This window comes from Bombus impatiens, unplaced genomic scaffold (assembly GCF_000188095.3).
Source record: "Bombus impatiens unplaced genomic scaffold, BIMP_2.2 scf_0197, whole genome shotgun sequence".
NCBI classification, from domain to species: domain Eukaryota; kingdom Metazoa; phylum Arthropoda; class Insecta; order Hymenoptera; family Apidae; genus Bombus; species Bombus impatiens.
Window position 1 is genome coordinate 318,272 of NT_176616.1, and position 17,952 is coordinate 336,223.

The 17,952-nt window shown below is 41.2% G+C and overlaps 1 protein-coding gene across 1 annotated transcript in view; it reads left to right on the forward strand.

Annotated features, from left to right (window-relative positions):
- LOC100741012 (nuclear hormone receptor FTZ-F1) overlaps positions 1-17,952 on the forward strand; it is an 83,529-nt gene that overhangs the window by 14,456 nt on the left and 51,121 nt on the right. The gene's annotated exons all lie outside the window — the stretch shown is intronic.

The window sequence follows — 17,952 nt, forward strand, 5'->3', positions numbered from 1 at the left end:
CTAGGTCGCGTGTACGTGGACGCAGCAGCGCCTTCTCGCACCTCTCCCGCGCACTCGGCGCAGGCGTCGCGTCGTCCCGCGTTATAGCGCGAATCCGGCGAGGACGCGATGCTTTTTATCTCTTTGAGGGATATATCGATGTGATTGTTACGTGGCGCATGCAAACACAGGGTGCTATTGGAAATAAAGGCCATCTGAGACGCTCCGCGTAAACGCCGCTCCCGAAAGGCGTCAAGGTACGCCTAGACGCGTCTTATCTTTTTTTTACATTTCTTTTTTATTATTATCGTCCTTAGTTTGCGGACACGATGTTGAATGACCAATATGGATAGCACTTATCTAAATGTAGATTTTTAGTAATAAGAATAACGATAAAAAATAAATTCGTGGGGTCGTTAGGTAGATAACAATCGGTGGTAATTGATAAAACGAAGCGAAACCGGTGAAAAGCGGATTGTATCGCGGTTACATCTTAATCGATATTAACTGAGAAAATACTGTAATATAGGTTGGCAAAAGGCGACTCAGATCGTTAGATAAATTTCGATCGGTGCTAACAGGGAAAAGAAGGAGCGGCGTAAAACAAACGGCCGGTTTCTTTGGCGCGTAAGAAATTGAAAGATCCGAGGAGCAGTTAGAAACTCGTAAAAACGCTCGTAGCCTGTCTTTTTTGTCACCTGTGGATTTCTCAGACTCGGTCGCATTATTACCACGACCGTTACCTCTTGCGCAATCCTCTTCTCCCTCGCGCTCGCCTCGACGAAAGAAACGAACGACACGCGTTACAAAATGATACTCGTTGGTGCTGGACTCGTCGCGTGAATTCGCCCTCGACGCGTTTCAATAACTTTCTAATGATTTATGCAAGCGAATCGCGCCGGCTACGTGAAACGACTGGCTAACGGCGCGACGTTCTCGTGGTTCGAGCGCAGCTCGTCAGCGAACCGTTTCCGTACAACCGTCATAAAATGGAACGCAATTTAAATGCGGCGTAACCTCATTGAGCCGCGCGCCAGCTGATTCTTGAAGTCACTATCACTTGGTCATGGTCCACGATCTAAACCGCATTACACATCCTCTCCAGCCTAGCGTGTTGGTCTTCCCCGTGGCCTGCTTCAATGCCAGCCTCGAACTTTCCTTTTCCCCTACGAATCGGGAGAAGAAGCGAAAATAAAAACCGTGTTCCCGGCGTCCCACGCTTAGCAAGCTCGTATTAAGTCTCATTCCCTTCCAGTTAATTTCCTCGGCATGTTTCCTGTTGGACTCGTCTTACAACATACGTACTTATATGCATAATAACCGGAGTTCACCGAAACTTCCTTTGAATCTCGAACCTTTCTTCTAATAGACTTAAATGGAAATGATTGTCATATCGAAAAATTTCCATTGTTTATTATCATTCGTTGATTTACGATCAGCGATTCCTTTGGTTACTAGTCGCATTACGATCAATTTAATCTTCGCAAGGGCGAATTTGTTAGAACTAAGAGGAGATAATTACTACTGTTCTATTTGTTTAAGATATATCTGTTTATATGTGCTAAATGAGAATGAGAATATCGTACAATAATTTTGCATGAGGACAAATACAAACTTTGTAACTAGGAATCGTTGTTATTACACATGGAAATTGTATTGCATCAAAGAATCTATTGCAAATCTACGTTATTTACGTATACCAACAACTTACAATTACATGGAACACAAATAAAAAATGTTAGATGTTCCCAAAAGAAATTTCCACAGTAATTTGTATAGAGCACGCAGCTAAATTCCTGTGACATAAAAATAGTGCTTTATCTAGTAATATTAATAATAAAATATAATTTATTTAATAATATAATATAATAAATAAATTCTATTATAACACTAAAAGAATTAAGTAAAAATAAAAATAAAATTCGCACATATAGTACGTTATACAACATATCAATATTTCTGAAAAAATTCGTTAAAAGAAACAAAAGAAAAAAAATGCTGATCGAGCAGAGTCATTTCTATGGGACAAATGAAAAATTCCCTAGACGAGGAGAACTTGGGGCAATTATACGGTTCCCTTCGATCACGAGCGATATAAATAACTCACGTAGCCTGAGCACGTGTTAATTAAGGCCTGTTGGGAACGTACAGGCCCCAGATATGTCTCCGGCAGGCCGTTTCGAGACTCGGCCCAGGCCTTCTCCACTCTCGCTTTCGGTGCGAAGGAGGCGCTTTCGGCAGGCTTTCGCAACCCTTTTCCCAACCCAACCGGCTCGAAAACATATACACGCGCTCTCACGTATCTTTCGCCTCGGTGCTACGTGTGTGGCTGGCCGTCTGACTGGCTGGCTGGTGTGTCCGTTGCCGAGCGGCTCTCGCACCCGCCTACTTTCGCTAGTTTGCGTAAGAAATGTATACGTACCCAGTTAGCTAATGTACCTCGCGACACACGATATCTAAGGATTCCAGACGATTTTCCTCTTCCCCTTTAGATTTTCCCTCTCTCCTTTATCGAATCGGCAAACATTTTCTTATCATATTCATTAATTTCGTTTCTTTTTCTGCCTCTGAATTCGAATATCTTCGAGTGAAGGAATTCGAAAAGTTGCGAAACGGTGGATCTCGCGCGAAAGATCTTTTATCGAATTGATTCTCGATCGATGGAAAACAATTCGATTAAATAAAAGAAGGAACGCGTTTGAAACGAAAAGTATGTCGTAACGTTGATATCGTCGGTCTCAAATATTTCCTCAACTGATTTTTACGGTCTACTAAAAATCTTTTCGAACGTTTGAACACCGTGGAACGTATTATCTTGAGTAACGTAACTTTCATCCTCGTCCGTTTGACTCGAACCGGGTACCAGGCTCTCGGTATATATTTGACAATACGTGACTTCCCAGACGGAGATTACGTAAAAGCAGAAATTCATCGTAATATCCTCGGGCCTTCAAACAGCGAAACTATCGGGACTTTCTCGTTCCAAAGATCCTGGCCAGCCGAGTAGCAACCAGCTATGGCCAATTTTCGGGTTAAACGGATTTCGCTTTGGACGAAAGTGAAACTGCTCTGCTCCTTCGAGCTGTAATCTGTGCTCGTAAAAATCGTATTGTCCTCTAATTACATCGTACTACCTTTCTTTCTTTCTTTCGTCTCATCAGTTTCTTTATATCCCCTGGTTGTTCGCGACCAGTAGAACTCGCAACAAGAGCAGCTTATCATTTCCAAGAAGAAGAGTCACGATGTTCGTGAAACGACGCCTCGGAACGATATACGACGTTAATACGGTAAACGTATACCATACGATAATGATTAGTCTTTATGCTGGTCGAAGGATGCATCGAGCCTTTGCAGAAGACTTTGCGTGCCGTGCAAACACAGTCGTTTCCTCGAAGGTCCAACGCGAATCGCGGATAACCCTGGCACAACGTACAGGCAATTAATGGTCTTCCCGTTTGAAAATCGAAGGACACTCGCGCGCGGACGGCCTCGCGTCGGGACGCTTTCCGTGAGTGTTGCGTATACCACGCTTTAAATACACCACGCACTATCACCCCATCCATTCCATTTCAATGGAGGTCACCCGGTAGCTTAAGTGGGTCTCGACCACTTGGTTAGTGTGTCATGGCATACTCGTTGCTGAATAAACTTAATCTCAATACCGGCGTTAATAAGTCAGCCGTTGCAGACTCACGCGAGTCCTTTTCCTTTCTTTTCACTCTCTATTTCTTTCTCTTTATAGCCCTCCCACGATTTGCGTTACACGCGTGTGCGTTTATAATTATCCAGATAGCGTAATATATGGAGAAGATACGACGAGATTGTATAATAGATTAAGAATCATAAGTATAAGCGAAGTATAGTTTCCGACATTCTACAAACATTGTCCGGCATCTGACGACGTTGACTTCAAACTATCATTTTGTCTTTTTTTGTTCTTTTTGTAAACAGTATGTGGTTTAATTTTTAATAGCTAAATTACATTTTACTAACGTCCGTTGATCAATAAGCGACAACAAAATCTTAACACATTAAACGTACGATTAACGTTACGTACTTAACGCGTGACGTTACTAACACTTTACACTATGAGGGTCGTAAGAGAAGAATTCCAAGAATCATTAATTGAAATGAATATAAGAAATTCTTCTTTCCTCGGAGTTACTGATAATTCTTCCGTGTGAATTTACCTCAGCCACAAAGGAACATAAAAGTACTTCGATGTTATTAAAGCGACTATCTATACGTTAATATCGTACACTTTTAATAGAACGTTACAAACATAGATGTTTATAATCCGAGAACTAAGGAGTTTCTCTGCAACATATATACTACATAGACTACATTGATAGATATCGTTAATAAGCGCTTTAATTTACAATCTCGCTATATCGATTACCACACGTCGACCGAATTTCCCATTGTTAACCGCAACGAAGAAGATATCAGTGGATTGGTCCGACTGATCGAAGGTATTTCGTAAAATATGGTAGATTTGGCTTTCATAATATTCTCTATCGTCCACCCCGGTGCGTTTTATTTCTTATTCAACCGATTCAATTGCGTGACCACAATGACCCCATTCTGCGATCGATTTCGTGACACCGCGATTTTTCAAATCCGGAGACGATTGACTATGGAACACATCGAGGACTCTATATTTAAATGCGAGCTTAAGATAGATAACGTTCACGGGCGCCACGTGAATCGGTTCCGAGATCGAATGACTCAACGTTTCTATTATTTATCCGTTTTTTATTACATGCGACTCACGATTCGTGAATTCATTCGACAGAACGTCTATATGGTCATATGATTCTTGTATCGGCTCTTTATGCTTGACAAATTTTTATAACGATCAACCTGTTGGTTGCTGGTTGAAAAGTTGCTCTTTTACAGTGAAATTCATCGAAACCAAGCATTTTATTTCGTTAAAACGGTTATACATTTTTTTTGTAAATTTTCCATTTTCCATGCTTTATTGATAGAAACAGTACAAGAAACAATTTTCACGTTATCAACGTGCGTATGTGGTGGCAGTGGGATAGAAGAAATTTTACGCAGGTTAGTACTAACAAACGTACCAACTTATCGTTGGTTTTCTAAAGTTTCTTTTAACCAAAGGCAACTTTAAAAACCGAGAGCAGAGCAAACTTACGGGCAAGATAAAATAAAGTTGAAACAAACTCACGGTAGGTCTATCAAAGGACGTGCATAGGAAACTTTTACCATTTCAATATCTACTTTACTAATATACTACCGTGCTTCAATTATTAAACTTGCCCTCATGAAAAGTAAATGCCCCGGCATTTACCTGAGCTAAAGAAACCATTCATATACGACCTAATATTTGCAAAAGAAACTTCATTTTCCATGCTCTTGCACATTGTCCCAGTTTCACCGCCGGTCACGCGGTTGCTTCGCGAGATCGTCACGACTATCGAACTCTGTTCGAACGCGAAATAACGTATCGATGCCGGTTTTTGCGACGCGTCTGTGGCAATCAGCGTGTTCAGGAGCGTGCGATATCTGCGAAATGGATCGAATCGATCGGGCTCAAGGTCGGGCAAGCATCGAAAACCACGTCGAAGATATTCGGTTGTGTCGTGAAATTTCCTCCCGTTAAACTTTGCCGCCTTGAAGTCGAATTTTTGCTCCTCGGCTGTCGGTTCGTCGGGTCCTTGAGAGCCTGTGTATACGCAACGCACGCCACCAACCACGAATATAGTTTTGCTCGCCACGTATGGAAGCCGTTGATAATTTTTCACTCTTAGCCTGGGTCATGGTCTGAATGAAATTCAGATTACCATCATGGTATTATCGTATCGCCAGCAGATCGGAAACGTTATCGTGTTTTTGCTGTACCTCGCGGAAAATAAACCGCGATACCGCAACAGTTTCCGCGTTCGCTTTTTCTTTCGTTTTTTCCTTCTCGATATCTGTTCGACAATAACATACGGCTGCCGTGAAAAAGTAAAGAAGGCGGAAATTCCTTTCGATCGATTGCTTATCTTCGATGTTTCGTTTGCGTAAAATATGTAAATATGTATTTCAAACGTTTAGTTAAAAGGTATCTGTGTTAGAAGATGTATCGTCGTACGAAATGCATATTGTACGCTGTGGCGCTCTCATACAGGTTTCATGTATTAAATCGTCTAATTAACTTCCGAGGGATCTGGTCGCAGTTTCAAGGTTTCGCAAGCTTTCAAGATTCGTCTCACGACGCGGGTTATATTTTCTCGTTGATCCGAGACGAAACTTCGTTGGTATGGTCGAGACGACAAGGGTCCATTTCGTCATGTGTCGTAACAGGTTGCGTCCCTTCGAGGTGGCATCGATCGAGTCTCGGCTAGTCGATGGAAGCGTGTCCGTGCACGGCGCACACGAGAGGAAACGGTTCTCGCGGCGGGTATAGCGAAGCGGAGAAGGCTAGAAACGGTCAGGGAGAGACGGATTACCGGTGGATAAGAATGTATGTCTAGTTTAGTAGGCAAGTAGGTCGCCAGGGAAACCAACGCTGGGTTACGCAACGTAGTTCCAGTGTTATACAACTATTGACTCACCGGATTAACAAGTAGGCTGGGTGAAAACGAAAGCCGAGTGCCCGGGCTGCCTTTTCTCTCTCGGTCCCGTTTCTCTTTCCGTCTTGCTCGGGCCCACGGTCTCGCTTTCGCCTCCGGGACTATGCTATAGCCGCTGTACACCAAGCGTAGGCACGCGTTTACCGTGTATCATATCGAGAAAACATTTTTTCCAAACAGCACTTTGACGATTTTATGAAATTCGAGGCGATTGCACGAACTGCTATCGTGATACGATATTGGAGTGGCTCATGAAATTATTCGAACGCTTCTACAAACGAATATACCGTGCACGTTATGCGAAACATTTTGAAATTTCGTTGGATATATTCAGAAGAATTTTCGAAGGTAAAATGCGTTCAAATACTTTCATGGATACTTCATAGAATGAAATTCATAATATAGTTTTTGAGAAAGAAGTTATTGGGTTTGTTAAAAGAGTTTTCAAACACAACTTTGACTATGGGATAGTCCTGCAATGAAAACTAAAATTGGATTGTCTTTGTATCTTCAATAAATTATCCATTAATATCTACAATAAAAATACCTGTTACTGTATATTCGATAATTACAAAGAAAAACTACTAGAATTTTCTATCTATTTATGAAATCACCGCGTTACGAAATTAATTAAATTAAAATTAATAATTAATTAACAATAAATATTTTGTTCGATGATATTTATTTCCTAAAGATCCTTACAATTAAAGAATCGAACTGCAATACCGCAGCTTTTAATATTCCCCCAAATTATATTGCGATAATAAAATAAAATAAAAAAAGAGACTAATTTTTAACGAAAATCATCGGGACCTAGAACCAGAAACGATCGAGTTTTGGGTCGTCTGGCCCGCGTTGCAACGCTATCGATCAGGTAGCAGCAAGTAGCCGGTAACGTCATAATCGCGGCGTTAGCGTGGGATACGTATCTCTGACGCAAGTGCTCGGCATCGCGTACTCTTTTCTTTCTCGTGTATTCTTTTTCTCCTTCTTTTTTTCTCTCTGCGAGGGCAGTCGGAGGAAAAGAATCAGGCCAGAGAGTCTCGTCAAGCGAATTTCTTTCTAGCGGGGGAACACGCGAGCCACGGTGCTATGCAAATCGCGGCACAGAAATCACCGTTGCCACTGAATTACCCGAACGGTTTGACTCGAGTGTCTGATCTAAAAATAACATCCACTTAACGCCGTGCCGTTTTAACGAGACCGCTTCACGAGACAATCGACGCAGACGTGTATACTTAGTGGAGGGCAGGATCCAGCCGATGCTCGTCCGTCACGCTGCCAAATCAAAACGTTTTCACCCGCGAAATTTAGATCTGGACGAGCAAATGTTGGGGATCTTGGAATTATCAAGAAGACGTTATCTTATATCGCAATGATCCCTTCAAAGTAATAACCTTTAGCAATTATACGGAAATCTCGCCATTACCAAGAACATTGTCATAACGACGATAATAACGGAATTAGAAAATGCCATTTTATTTTGCAATGGTCGCCTCAAAGTGATTTGCCTTTATTGCAATTATGCATACATCGTTATCGTTAGGTAGCAATGTTTTCTTGCTTGTGGAAGCATTTCTTGTGAACATTGTTAGAGAACATTTCCTCGTCGTTATTCGCATCTTCTGCTGTTTCAATACAGTGAACTGTTAATAAGATTTTTAGGTCAGGTTCATTCGAACAAGCGAGGAACGAGTCGAGGATGAAGATGCTTATAGGAATGATCGAGTCGTGAGAATGTGAGATGCATTAGGATCTCAATGAACAGAAATTGTTCGGTCTTTTATCACCAGTTTTCAGAATACGTTGAAACGCTTCAAGTTCCTCGCAAGTAAAGTTATATTATATAAGCTATTGCAAAATGACCATCAAATATTTAAAATCGAATCAAGTAAAATAAAGACGTCGCAAAGAAAATGACAAAGCGTCAGCTTTTTCCTCCTTCTTTTCATGTTCGAAATGATATACGTAAATAAGACACTTTGACTAAGAAGGGGAATATCGTTGTCTCTAATGATACCAAACGCGGATTAAAAATACTGAAAATATACAAATAATTATCCTTGGGGAAAAAAATTACTTTTGTTTTGCTAGCAACACGCTTACACGCTTACAGTCGAAATATTTTACGACGAAGTCTCTCGTATATTCTCTTACTCATTGGGAATCGCGCCGGTGACTTTCAATTTCTGTTCCACGGGACTCGAAAACCAGTTTTCGCTATCTTCCCTCATTAAGGCCGATGGCTCGTCACCGGACTCTCGACTCTCGATGTTCGTTTCATATCGAGACGGTCGGATCGAAGGTAATGCAGCTTGCGCGATATGTAGCGTTCGCTAACATTACCGACCTGCCTCAAACGCGCGGCAAGGCGAGTCTCGACTTGTTGAGGACGCGGTATGTAAACTGGAACACTTATGTCATGGAAAACGGTGTTCCCGCTGTGGCTGACGCACGTCGCAAAAAATCACACCTACTACGTCGCGCTAATACTCTAAAGAAAGGACAAGTAAGAAAAAGAGTAAGGAATATATTACACTCTTCTGAATATATACAACTCAATCTTCGTCCACGCTATCTTTAGCCACGTTAACATTCTGAGGACTTTGAGCGTGGTTGGAAAAACAGATCTCGTAGAAACCTCACGCAGAGAGAAGTAACGTGGACCGTTGCTAATGAATATCATCTCTGTTACGTACATAAGACCTCTTGATAGGATATACAGTCGTGGACAAAAATAAACGGATAGATAACGGAAGTATACTGAGTTACCGTGTGTTTCGTTAAACTTTGTTTCTACAAACATGTAAATATTAGTTTCGATTATTTAAACGACCTATGTATTATACGGATGTGTAACAAATAAAACCTAACACTAACCTGGTACTAATTTGATTAACAAATACAGCATAGATTCGTGCATCAAGAAGAAGGGAGCATTTTCAGACGAAAATGTTCGACATATGTATCGTTTTTCTTTTTTAATATTTCCAAACGATGTAACGCGCGTTTTATTCATTTTCTAAGTAAAATCAAGTAAAGAAAGTTTTTCGATCTTCTTCGTGGCAGATGGTAGGAAACGTAAAAATCCTGTCGCATCGTACGTATTAAAATTCATTGATACCTACTTCTACTATCTGTCCACTTATTTTTGCCTACGACTGTAGGTATCCGCGAGCGTATAGCGTTATACATATGTATGCAAAGTATCGTATAAACGGAACAACGGCGCAGCCGTGTTCGACGGTTTATCGCGTTAACCCGTTTTCGAGAGAGAGAATGAAAAGCGGTCGTACGAGGGTCGATAGGTTGTGACGAGGATGGGGCAGGGTTGAAGTAGTCTCGAGATGACCAACGACCAAAAAAAAAAAAAAAAAAAAAAAGCGAGCGTCTAGTGGCCCTCCTCGGAGGCTCCTCCGCGGTCTCCAACCTGCTGTCCTCCGGTTGTCCTCCTGTTATTATGGTCTTCCTACTTTTACTTTCTCCTGTCCCATCGCCAGGCGTAAAAACGCGTCCGGGGGCCTGGCGGTCCACCCTCGAACGGCCGTGGTCGCGAGATGTCGACGCAGCGGGGCCCACTTGACTACCCACGACTGCGCCGGTACTGGGGTATCCCTCCCCTGCACCGTAAACTCTTTTCGTACTATTGACACTATCCATGATTCTTTTGTTTGTTTCGCCAAGGTCGTCAGCAGAGTCTCCGTCCTGGTGCCACTCACTCTTTCGCACCCTGCCCCGGTCGGAGCCGGTGCAGGGTGACAGGGAGCCCCGCGAGAAGGTGAGGTGAGTGGTCTTGACAGGCATGGGCCCACCAACTTCTCCGAAGTTCTCCGCACCGGATCGGCGTACCGACGGGCGCCAAGGGCACCGACCAGCCGCCACCCGACTGTAAGACAACATCAGATCCATCGGGGTTTCCCAGGGCATGGTCCTATGCCCCGGGAACCCATGCCCGCCTCATGCTCCTAAAAAAAAAAAAAAAAAAAAAAAAGGAAAATAGAGAAAGCTCGAGAGTCGTACAATTAGGAAACTAGGTAAGAGTTACAGGGCATAGTTAAGTAGTCGGAAGAGTGTTTCGTAGTACCGCGGCCGGTATTACCAAAGAAGCTGTAGAGGATGGTTAGTGAAGTGTTCATTTAAATGACGAGATAACTCGCTTAAAATGATAAATAAATTAATACAGACAATATTCTCTGAGACGTTCACATTCGCCAAAGACAGTGTAAATCGCTAATAAGATCGCTGATAACTCGTTGGTAACTGATAGATACTCAACTGCTTACGATCGTGTCCGTTTATTTATGTTGATCGGGGGAGAGCCGGAAAATTCGAATTCGTCTTCGTTTGACCATTGCACGTAGCGGCGACATTGTTTTATCATTACATTACGTGTATCCTAACGATATTGATACTCCGAGGCAAGACAGCAATATGATTTGAATTGTCTTGTAGCTCATGTGTCGCTACAAAGCTGTCCCAAGTTCGTTCCTAATCCGAAATAGTGAAATCGAGTCCCAAGCCCGTTGCGTAAGCAGGACATACGAATGCTCGTTGACCAATAGATGGAACGTACGACAATGGACTTCCAAAAGCTTCGTGGCGTTTAGATATAACATTTTACGTAGCTACTTAAAGCTGGTATCTGCCATTCTTAGGATATTATTTATTAATCCGTTAACTAGATAGATTTAGAATCGGGAACTTAAAAATTGATGTTTTCAAATTAATTTTCTTATTTTTAAATGTGTATATTATAGTATATTTTCTTGTATAACGAGTACAACGATCGAGAAGCCTCTGGGAAATCTCTGTACTAAAGATAAATATATTAATAAATACGATAAAAATGAATATATAGAATAAATGCTTAAATGCGAAATATTATATTAATTAATTCATTCTATTATAAATCCATAAACTATTTAGCCATCTTCTAATAGGTTTCTACGAAGGAAAAATTGAACTTGATGGTACCAGTAAAAGGAGCGGACTGGTTTAAAAAAAGAAAGTCTTCTCGCGTCTCAAAACGGATAACGATACATCGCGTTCTCTACACACTTTGAAATTTACGAATAAATAATTGATACGTATAGATGTGTTGCTAAAGCGTAACATTCGGCTAATAAGCAAATAAAATAAGATTTCGATAATATATACACAGAATCGTACGTAGCTTTCAAGCTGTATAATAAAAATTCATGGTCGAGCCTAATGCTGAGTTTGTCAAGTTTGTAGTAAACGAGTAAAAGGAACGGCGTGACGATGATGAAATGAATTGACGGGAATAGATTATACAGGAAATATGGACAGGAAATGAAAATAAACTATCGCAACAGTTTGCTCTGTTAGACTACGCCGACGATAAGTGGTGCGGTAGAAGGTTGTGGGTGGATGACAGATCAATAGCGGTGACATAGTTACCGAGTAAACCTGGCCCACTTTTAACACGACCTCATTCCATCGCTTCTTCCTTTCTTCCTTCCTACCTTCCTTCCTCTCTTTCTTCGTTCCGCGCTTTCCATCCTTAACATCGCCTGCGAGTCCTTCGATTTAAAGTCACTTGCACGCGAAATTCGATCTATTCGCGCGGCCAAACGCGGACCAGAATCGTATGTAAACGCGGTTTTATCGTCAGCATACACTGCTTTTCCATCGTCGAGCCTGCAATTTCTCGACGAACGAAGGATTAAATTTACCATTGACGATGCATTGTTAAGGAGCAGCGCGGTGTTTAGCATCGACGAACCTAGAGAAAAAGCCTTTTCGTAGCCTGTTATTAGTCGAAAGCTCGAGACAAGATCTTCGATCGTTGGCTGTACGTGGAAAGAGACTGACCTTTAAATCGTGACACGGTTAAGCCTGCAGACGAGCCGAGCCGACTCTCGCAACTACAGCCCCTGGCTATCGAATTAGGACCACTAAAATTTGTAGTATTTTTAGTGAAATTGAAAGGTGCGAGGGGACTGTGTAATAGCAAAGTTTATCGATCGATAGGGAGGGATAATTTATTGATTACTCAGGGAGGGAGCGGTATGGATGACGAAATCTTTGAGTTGGGAAGATTATAAATAAAGTTATTTAGTATAGGGAAATATTAAAATATATATACACACACTAACATGCGTTGTAACGTGTATTGCATTTATTATAGCATTTACGTATTAATTAATTAGGTGCGAGCGTATTAAATTCCACGTCGTTTAGCAGTGCCTATGGCCACACAAATTTAATACCACTGCAATAAAATATATAGAAGCTGATAAAAAACAATTCATTAGAAAATAACAGTACGTGGAAATATTTTTTCTAAACGTTATATTTAGTAATATCGACAGATCCGAGAACAATTTGCCATTTATGACATAGTATCCATAATTCAAATCACAAAATCACAACTTTCATGCAATCCTAATTCGATGGCCGAGGGTCAGGTGGAAGGTTAAAGTGTCGATAAACTATGGTAAGAAATTTCGGTCGTCATACGACCTCATCGGTGACCTACGAGTCTCTCAGCACCAGATACGTGGTTAAACGCGAGAATCTGGTTTGGGCATCGACGAATTTCGTGCACACGAAATGTCTCAGGAGACAGGCTCGTTGTCATCGAGCTCAGCGGAGAATCGAGGCCCGATCGCTGCAGCGATTCGTTTTCCAAGTTATATCAGTGGAAAACGAGCTGGCCTGGAAATAGGTCGTTCGTGGGTTGCCACGTGTTTCTACCTCTGTGCAACCGTGCACTCGATAATATGTATATTTATATCGCCCAACTTTTCATACGGTGACAACTTTTTCCTATAATTTCCTGAAATACATCATTTCACTCGCATATATCTGTATACACACACTTTCATATTCGCGTATATGTATACAATATATGTATACATACACATATTGTGCGAGCTGTTGTGGATAAATAGCAGTTGGAATTTTTTCACGAAGATGCCCGGTTACGACTGTGTTCGAGATGACGAACAAACGAATTAACATTGAACGATATAAATAAGTCGATTCGCGACGCGATAGCTCGTGTAAATAGTCCATGGTAATCGGATGGCTTATCGTCGAGCCATTGAACAAATCGTGTGTTCCATTCTTGCGCGCCGACGGGGCGCAACGATTCGACGCCTCGGAACGACAGCTCGACCCTTTCCTCCTGATACGACTCGGCACGGTGTGAAAATTGCGATCCACGATCGTTCCTACGGCATTCTAGCGTGGTACTGTAACAACCACCGTTTCGTAACTCTACTTGATTTTCGCTTGAATGGCTGCACCACCAACGCTTGCAAGAAGAGGACCCTTGTACAGGCGTCGGAAGCTGGTACAGATGAATAATGCGATTTCGTGGTAATTTTGCGTGGCAGCATTTTGGTTTGCGTGGGTGACGTTTCCAGGAATCTGCGATAAAAAGTATAGTAGATCTGTGAGGTTTTTAACGATACAGTGACACGAATGCTATCAGAAATACAGCGTCTCCCGAGTCGGCGTAAGAAAACAATGTTCTTGATGTTGGAAATCAAGAAGTTACTCAAAGTCAGGAAAAGGGAAGCTGTCATTCTCTTGGACAGAGAATTTATGAGTATACTCGAGGGAGAATATCTCGGAGTAGTGAGATCAAGCGGTTGTTAATAGAGTGGCAGGCAAACGTTACGTCAAACTAGAGAACATTGTGCAGCTTGAGTTTCCTAACTTGGTAACTTCAGGTAACTCGACGATCACTTGACGCGTGGAAAAATGTTCCGAACAAAAGTTGAATGACACGAAGAAGTGGGTAATTTGATGTTACTACTTTTTCTACAGGTGGAAGTGTAAAGAACGTACAAAGGTCAACTTCGTCTCTCACATGTAACGTTATCGATTCAAAAAAAAAAAAGAAAAAAATAATAAATTAATTTATATTACATTAGACCTTGGTATAGTTCAAAATTCTCACAGCAGAACTGCAAGCTTACGTACAAAGTCATCGAATTATAAAGCGTTCAGAATGCAAAACTTGCAAAGACGTCGCACGGGTTAATCATACAACAGAGTCTAAATTTAATAAACGTCACGCGACGGTTTCCACCCCTTATGAGAAGAGAGTGTTCCGGTTGGCACGATATTTGCGCGCGTTTGATACATACGTATGTATCGCGTGTTGACCGATTATTGACTTAAACAGTCGATAAAGAACCACCGGCGGGGAAAGCGTGTAACGTTGAAACGGTCTGCTGCACTGCGGCTGACCTTGAATGTACTTATCTACTGATGGGAAATACTGCTCACGACGCAGCCATTACACGTTACTCTACCTGTCCTGAATAATTTCGCGACTTGTTGTTCCACACATGTGTGCTACTGCCGCTTGTTTCCACTACCTGAATCGTATCGTCTATGCCACAGAGTCGCGTTAGTTTTTTCATTTTTCTATCGGACCACACCGGATGGTAATCGGTAGCTACTATAACTTTCAACGCTGCTGTAATCTTGGAATTTTACAAACAAGTATACAACGTTATAATACGTATTATATGGTATACAATACGTAGTATACAGCGTAGAACGTGTAGCACATGCTATAAATTTCACATCTTAAATACTATCATGCGTAACGCAATTATTAATATTTATTAATAATTGTTCCATAAGAATGGAAAATATGTGATCTTTGTGTCCAGTTATCGGGAATATAGTAAGCATTGAAGATAAGGCGACAAATCTTTTCAAAATCGTTCATTGCGGATTCTTATTATTTTATTAGACTGTTGAAAGGTCAATGTTCCCAGAGAAATTTTGAGGTACAATTTAAAGCGACAAATAATGCTATTAATATCGTCATATTGATATTATAACGCATTATGGACCGACGACGAGATATTTTGCGTTTTCTGTGTATCTGTCGAGAGCGTTGAGAACGCAGTAACAAAAGACGCGGTAGAAAGAGTTAGAAGGTTTTTGAAGAGTCAGAAACTACTAACAAACTGTAAATAATTTGAAAGTATTTGAGGGAAAAGTTTGCTGGGTATGGTCAGCGATAAAACGTCTGGCCCGCAATGTGTTAAGGACTTCGCGATTAAATTGAAAATAATTCGAAGAGGGTTGGGCACAAGGGTTAATTTCCACAACGAGTGAATTAAAGGAGGAATAATCGTAAAATTAAGGTTAAAATAACGAGCAGGTAGAACCAGGGTAATTGTTGGATCGTCCCCTTTTCTCCATATGCCGTTCTTACACATCCGTCTCTCCACGCAGGTGTTCACGCGTGAAGCGTGTCGACGCACGATGCACCCCTATTCTCCTGTTTTATATACATTTTTTATATGTTAAATACCGCGTTGTTCCGAGTTAAATGTTGCCACTCTACGCAAGTACGCGAAGAACGTACAGAAATCTCTATACAGACTTTGATGGTATTTTCTATTGTCTATAGAATATACTTTATGAGTATCGTGAACCTCAGTTGGACCTATTGTTACTCCGATTCATAAACTTGGTAATAATATTTCGTAATAGGAAAATTTGTTGTTCCTCGATCTTTTAATTCGAATTATTTTAAACGGACGGTCGATCATCGAGGAAGCGGAACTATATCCTTAAACTAACTGCGCTATAACAAAGTAGGTAGATCAAAGAAACGAAGATGACCATGCAGAACGCGTGCGCTTCGCAGACAGATTTCTATTTGCGAGCCAAATGTTCGCGTATTCCAAAGCGGATAACAAAATGACATACGCGCAGACTTAAGTCGAATCACGTGGTGCAAGTAAGAAAGAAAAAAGGTGATTCTATGCAAAATGATTCGACGTATCTACGCAATGTGCAAACATAAAGATATAAATATGTATTTCTAAAACTGTAGTCAGACTGAACGATGCGAACAAGTTTTCGCTTCCCTTGTGTAATAGTAAATCGTCCTTAAATCTATTTCAAGGATAAGAACGAAATCTTCTCGTTAAAGTCGCGATTACTCGCGCTGAGAAAAACTTTATTTATCGTAAGCGATCAAGCCTTCGTAGACAGAGAATTGCGCCGTATCAATGACCAAACACGTGTCAACAAGGACGAAAATCACAACCCGACTGACGATAATATTCGTCAATATTCTATCTGTTGTACTCCAGTTGTAATCAACTGGAATACGGTCGAGAAAAGAAGAAATAGCCCAGGCTGGCCAATAAAGACAGACATTCCATAAAAAGAATGCTGACCAACGAATTCGTTCGAATGAACGAGACGCGATCGGAATAATGTTCATCGCGAGATCGTGGGACGAACGTCAGCTTCTTTCTCAAATGAAATCCATCCGAAATCGTAATCCGTGAGTGGTTTCGTGTCTGTTCTTGGAGAAACGTAAGAGAACGTGGCAAACGGGTGCAGAGAGACGGATAAACATTTAGTTACGCCTGTTTCGAAATACTCGCACGGACCCTGGCGATGTTCTCTCTCTTCGGGCCCGGTAATCTCGTGCACGTTTTCATTGGACAGAACCGTGCAACGCATGGCAACCGGGCGTGTGCACGAACGTGAACTTACGTGAGCACGTCGAATAATGGAGCTCGCGTCCGCTTTGATCCGCACGGCGCGGCGTCCAAACGTTCGAAGCGCGTGGAAGTACGTACATGGTACAAACTTCGTTATAACGTAGAATGCAGCGAAGTTTGGCAGCGAAGTAGCCTTGAAGAATTAGGTTGAGGATCATAGGGTGGCGCAATTTTTTTTTATAAACTTTAATTTGTTATGTAATATAGTAAAATTGACGAACATATAGCTATATGTTTGTTGTTTTATATCGGAGAATTTTTTGACTTGATGGTTTCATTTTTATCTGAAGTTAAATATTCCAGAAAACGAACCATCAAGTTCTTCCGAATATTTCAAACATATTGGTTGTCATAAGATCGTTAAATAATTTCTCTATTATTTTTAACTTGACAAATGGCTGATTATACCAACTCGCAGGTTCGCATTTCGTGACACAAATTAGAAACAATTTGTCATTACAATTTATATTTATTATAAAGTGACGAACTTTTCATTCGATACGTTATATGCCGATAATTGTTCCACCAAAATACTATGTCGCAAAAAATTTTGCACAAAGTCCGCGCCAAAATACCTAACAGTATTAAATAAATCTCTGCATATATACTTCATCGTTATTACGAAAGTATTTCATCAGTCTTTCACAAGTCTTTCATGAAAATTGTTATGCAACAATTTTACGAAATTTCGTGATTTTTCATTTGCATCGTTTATTTTGTAATTTTGTTGCCACATTACATACCCTGTAGATCTTTTAATCTTACAGTAAGAAATAAAAAAAAATACATTCGCTGGCGGGGACTGGCGTCACTGGAGCGTCCCGCGAGGGCTAGTGGAAACCGAGCTTGAAACGTATACGACGCGACGCGAC